Source organism: Mobula hypostoma, chromosome 5 (genome assembly GCF_963921235.1).
Source record: "Mobula hypostoma chromosome 5, sMobHyp1.1, whole genome shotgun sequence".
NCBI lineage: Eukaryota > Metazoa > Chordata > Chondrichthyes > Myliobatiformes > Myliobatidae > Mobula > Mobula hypostoma.
In genome coordinates, this window is record NC_086101.1 from 154580093 (window position 1) to 154586092 (window position 6000).

Here is a 6000-nt window from a genome sequence, read left to right on the forward strand (position 1 = left end):
TCATTCATCCCAACCTGCCCTGTCATGACTTTTTTTTACCCAGAACTATAAATGTTTATTTACCCAATAAATACATAAGTACAAACATTATTTACAAAACAATGAATAAATTCAGGTCAAAATAGGATTACTACTGTCTATAAAAAAGTCAATTCCCTGAGGGGCACTCCCACTACTCCCGGAAATCTCCCACTGTACCCACTGTGCTCCCTCTCTAAGGACAGCCGGCCACGAATGTATTGTTGGAAGAGGGGCAGACAGTTGCCCCTGGCAAAGCCCTTGACCTTCTGCTGCCTAGACCTGTGAATGGCCCAGGAGCAAGCCCAATAGTAGACCCTCGTCACAACCTGTCCCTTTCCATACTGGGTGCCCATATATGAGGAACACCGGGCTGAAGTACAACCAGAACCTGAGCAGTAGCCCTGTCAGATACTTAGAGGGGCTGCAACCTCTTACACTCCATATAAACATGATACACTGACTCCCCTGGGCCACAGAATAGACAGGTGGACGGGGTGTCAGTGAACCTGCTTAAAAACCTGTTGCACAGTACTGCCCTATGCAACACCTTCCAACTCATGACGCCAATGTACAGGGAAAGACTCCTATATAAAGAGATTTCCACTGGGGACCTCCTCCACTCTGCTTATTAGTATGGTTGTCAAACCTTTCAACAAGGTTAGTACTGTTGTGCTAAGCCAAACTGACCCCTGTCTCGCAGTGGCCAAATGTCAGCTCTCTGACACTTCCTCAAAACCACCCTCTGAACTACAGCTCCACTTCAAACATCAGCCCATTGTCTGCCACATACCCATGGCCCTCATTTTCTTGGGAGATCACCTTTTACTCCCACCCTCTTCCCACAGCTTCCAACCTGCAGTGCCCCAATTGCTTTTACCTCCTGCCCAAGAACCACAGACAGAACTCCCTGGGCAGACGCATTGTTTCAGCCTGCTGTCACCCACCAAGTTAGTTTTTGTTTCCCCTGCCTTTATTTCCTCTTTTCTCCGCTGGCCTGGTCCCTTCTGATTTACTTCTGTGACACTTTGGATGCCCTCAATCACTTCAAGTCTGATATACCCAAGTTTGGTGAAATTACCTATTTATGTTATAGTTGTGTGTTGTGAAGGGGATGCAGAAAAATTTCAAAGGGTTGTGGGCTCATTAAGTGAAGATGAGAAGGCATGTTGTGTAATTCCTGGCAGATGGGGATTGTCAGCTGTAATTTGCAGCTTATCTAGGAGAAGGAAAACTCAGACCTCTACTGTACCCACTCATAGGGAAAGCTTTGGGAGTCCAAAGCTGGAGTCCCTAAGGCAGTCCTATGTTGACTTCAATGCAGATTGGCGACTCCTGCAATGTTGTTGGTCATTGTTGTTCCTTTGGATTCATCTGCTCTGTGGAGAGGGGGATGTCTGCCGCATGGACCACAACTTGCTCCCCATATCTCACACTCTGGCTTGTGTATTGACTGATGGCGCTGCACCAACAGTGTAGACAGCTAAGAGGCAACATTCACAATTGATCCCAACCAACAAATGGCCTCTCAGAGTATAATCTGGGAAAATATTGAATCAGCTGTTTTGGTAAAAAGCTTCAATACCAAAGCACAGCTCAATGCTATCTTCAAATTTGTCAATGACATGACAGTTATTGGATAAATCATAGGTGGTAATGAGTTACCTTACTAGTGTGAGATAGGTCACAGAGAATAGTACATTCTGCCAATACATCAATGGAATCTGACAACAACTATTCAGATATATCTGAAACAGCTGCTAGAAGACACCAGAGCTCTGCAGGCATGGTATCAGGGCTAATGATAGACTGGAGCTGACCAACCCATCAAGGATGGTGAAGAGTAAAATATATCATGAACACACTCCTCCCCACCATCGGAAGTATTTACATGAGGTGCAACTGAAAGGGCAACATCCATCACAAGGATCCTCACATTCTCACAGCCATCATTAAGCAAGAAGTATGGAAACCTAAACTCCCACACCATGAAGTTCAAGAAAAGCTACTTCCCTTCAACCATTCAGTTCTTAAACAAACTGGAAACACCCTGATCTCTGGTACAGTTTAGCACCAAGATGACCACTCTGATCACTTTGCATTAAAATAGACTTTGTATGCTTTGTTATAATTGTTTTGTCCTGTAAAAGTCATGTACAATTTTTGCTTAATTTTTTCTTTCCTTCTGAATGCCGCCTATTTGTTGCCAAGGGCCTGTGATTCTGCTGCAAATAAGTTTTCATTGTTTCTGTGCATATGACAATAAACTGGACTTGAGATTTTGAGGCTTTGAGAAATCACAACAAGGCAGTGTATAATTTTTAATGTGACATGAGATCAAAAATAGAAAAATAAAAACCTGCAGATGTTGGAAATCTGAAATAAAATCAGAAAGTGTTGGCCAATTTGCTGAGGGTTTTCAGACATTAAAAGGCATTGATATTCAAAGTTTTCAGGGTGTCCTTGTGTTCAAATCACTGAAAGATAATGCTCAATATGAAAACAATTAGGAGAAAAAAGATCTTTAATGCACCAGGAATAAAAATAACTTTCAGTCATGTAGGGCATGATACCTGGATAAATTAGATAAAAGATAATTCGGTGAAAAGATAAATCTGTAAAATGAATGTGATGAAGACAATATGAAGATTGGTGGAGAGGTAGGTAGTGTTGAGGAAACGGTTAGGATGCAAACAAGTTAGGAAAATGGGCAAGAATGTGGTAAATCAAATATAACGTTGAAAAATGCATGGTCATGCACTTTGGCAGAAGAAATAAATGTGTAGACTATTTTCTAAACAAGGAGAAAATCCGAAAATCTGAGATGCAAAGGGACTTGGGAGTCCTTGTGCAGAACACCCTAAAGGTTAACTTGCAGGTTAAGTCGATGGTGAGGAAGGCAAATGCAATGTTAGCATTCATTTCAAGAGGTCTAGAATACAAGCAGAAGGATGTGATGCTGAGGCTTTATAAGGCACTAGTGAAGCCTCACCTTCAGTATAGTGAGCAGTTTTGGGCTCCTCATCTAAGAAAAGATGTGCTGGCATTGGAGAGGGTCCACAGGCAATTCACAAGGATGATTCCGGGAATGAAAGGGCTATCATACAAGAAATGTTTGATGGCTCTGTGTCTGTACTCGCTGGAATTTAGAAGGATGAGAGGGGATCTCGTTGAAACCTTTCAAATGTTGAAAAGTCTAGATAGAGTAGATGTGGGAAGGATGTTTCCGATGATGAGAGAGTCTAGTACAAGAGGGCACAGCCTTAGGACAGAGGGGCGTCCATTCAAAACAGAGATGTGGAGAAATTTCTTTAGCCAGAGGGTGGTGAATTTATGGAATTTTTGTCCACGTGCAGCTGTGGAGGCCAGGTTGTTTGGTGTACTTAAGACAGAGAATGATAGGTTCTTGACTGGACATGGCATCAAAGGTTACAGGGAGAAGTTCCAGTAGATGGGGTTGAGGAGGAGAAAAAAAAAGGCCAGCTATGACTGAATGGCAGAGTAGACTGGATGGGACAAATGGCCTAATTTTTGCTCCTATGTCTTATGGTCCAAGATTTGCAGAATTGATTCCGAGTTTGGAGGGTTAATTATATTGGGCCTATTCCATCTAGAGCTTGGTGTAAAAAAATAACCTGATTATACTGAAATTGACACATTTCTTACAGAGTTTGATGGCTCAAAGGGCCGAATGGCTTACTCCTGCACCTATTGTCTATTGTCTACTGATTGGTGCTTCTAGAACCCGGGGTCATGGTTTGAAAATAAGAAATTAACCATTCGGGACCAAGGTGATAAGTTCATTTTCATGGACTGAGAAATTCCTTGAAATTTTCTACCCAAGAGGATTGTTGGGACTTGGTGGCTGAGTAGATTCAAGACAAAAGAACAAGGGGTGATTGATAAGTTTGTGGCCTAAGGTAGAAGGAGTCAATTTTAGAAAACCTAGCACATTTATTTTTCCTACATTTACACATGTAGTCCAGCGGTTGTGGAACATAAGGATCCTTTCTTTGTAGAAGTCGGCATCTTGGACCTTCAGAAAGTGGGCCACAGCAGGTGTGATTCATAAGGTCATGGCCTAAAGTAGAAGGAGATGAGGTGAAACTTCAAACTTTTTGCATTTTCACTCAAAGAGTTGAACTGCATGTGCATGTAACGAGAGCTGTATAACTCATCTCCTTCTTCCTTAGGCCACAAACTTGTCAATCACCCCTGCTGTGTGGACCACCCGGAGGTCCAAGACACTCTCGTCACAAGCACGTGCAGTTCAGCTCTTTGAGTGATAATGCAGAAGGTTTGAAGTTAATAACTCATCTCCTTCTATCTCAGGCCACAAACTTATCAATCACCCCTGCTGTGGACCACTTCTACAAAGAAGGGATCCGTATGCTCCACAACCGCTGGACTAAGTGTGTACATGTAGGAGGGGACTATGTTGAAAAATAAATGTGCTAGGTTTTCTAAAATTGACTCCTTCTACCTAAGGCCATGAACTGATCGATAAACCCTGGTACATGTTCGGCACAGCATTGTGGGATGAAATACCTGTATTGTGCTGTAGGTTTTCTATGTTTTTATTTCCCTCTCCCATTTGATCTCCCCATACCACAACAGCTTTCTCCCTCCTCCCACACCTTCCTCAACCTCAACCAGCTTCCCTCTCCATGCAGGTTTTTCCGGATCCACCAGAGGTCATAGGTTAAGGGTGAGAGGTGAAATATTTTAGGGAATCCTGAGGGAGGAGCTTCTTCACTCAGCGGTTGGTGAGAGTGTGGAACGAGCTGCCATCGGAAGTGGCAGACGCAGCTTTGATTTCAACATACAAGTACAGAATGGGAGGTGCAGACGGCTATGATGCATGCAGTTGGAACTATGCATAAAAATCAGTTGGGCTTGGACTAGATGGACCGAAGGGCCTATTTCTCTGTTTTCTTCTCTGTGACTCCAATAATATTCTGATCTGTAACTTCCACAGTCAGTGCTTTGCTGCTAATGACTGAATCTCAGAAATTTACAGAATGGGTGAAGAGGCTGCCCAGTGACTGTTCCTGTGCTCAGTGTCACTGGGACGTCCCATCACTGAGCTGATATGGTCTTTTCCATTATGGTGTTGAAGTTTGAGCAATCACAATAGTCAAATGGCTTCCACTGGCTTCTATTTGTGTTTTATGTTCATATTGAGTTTTGAAACATTTTTTAAATGTTGCTATTAGTTAGGAGCTAACAAACCTTAAAATCTAATATTCTTATCTACTTAAGGCACCACAAAACTATATATTTAGTTTTCATTTTAAAAATTAGAAGTAGTCAAGCTTCAAATTTTAATTAAATTGTATGTATATTATCACTCTTTTTGTCTGAACATTTTGAAATTATCTGTGTAGATGATGAAAAAGATTTAGGTTTTCTCTGTATCTTGGTTCATGTGTCAACAGTATACCAATACCAATACCAAAATAATACATTGTGCTTTGGCACTAGGAAACTATCAAGAATACATATTGTGAACTCATCCTATAACTGCCTTAACCTATGCATTTATGAAGATTGAAGATTGAAGATTGATACCCTCCAGATTTAACATTTTAGCTTAGCTTATCATTTTTTCTTAACTACAGCCAAAGCACAATGTACTATTTTGCTGTTGGTATTGATTTATTGTACTGTCATGCACCAAGATACAGTGAACAATTTAATTTTGCTCATCATCCACACAGATAATTTCAAAACGATCACAGGGAAAAAGAGTGATAATATATGTACAATTTAATTAAAATTTGAAGCTTGACTACTTCTACCTTTGGCCATTTTTTGCAGATTCAGAATCAGTATTACTGATCTATGTCAAGAAATATGGTGTTTTGTTGCAGAAGTGCAGTGCAAGACATAAAAAATTACAGTAATTTACAATAATTAATAAATAATGCAAAAGAGAAACAGCGAGGTAATATTCATACCAATAGCTCATGGACTGTTGAG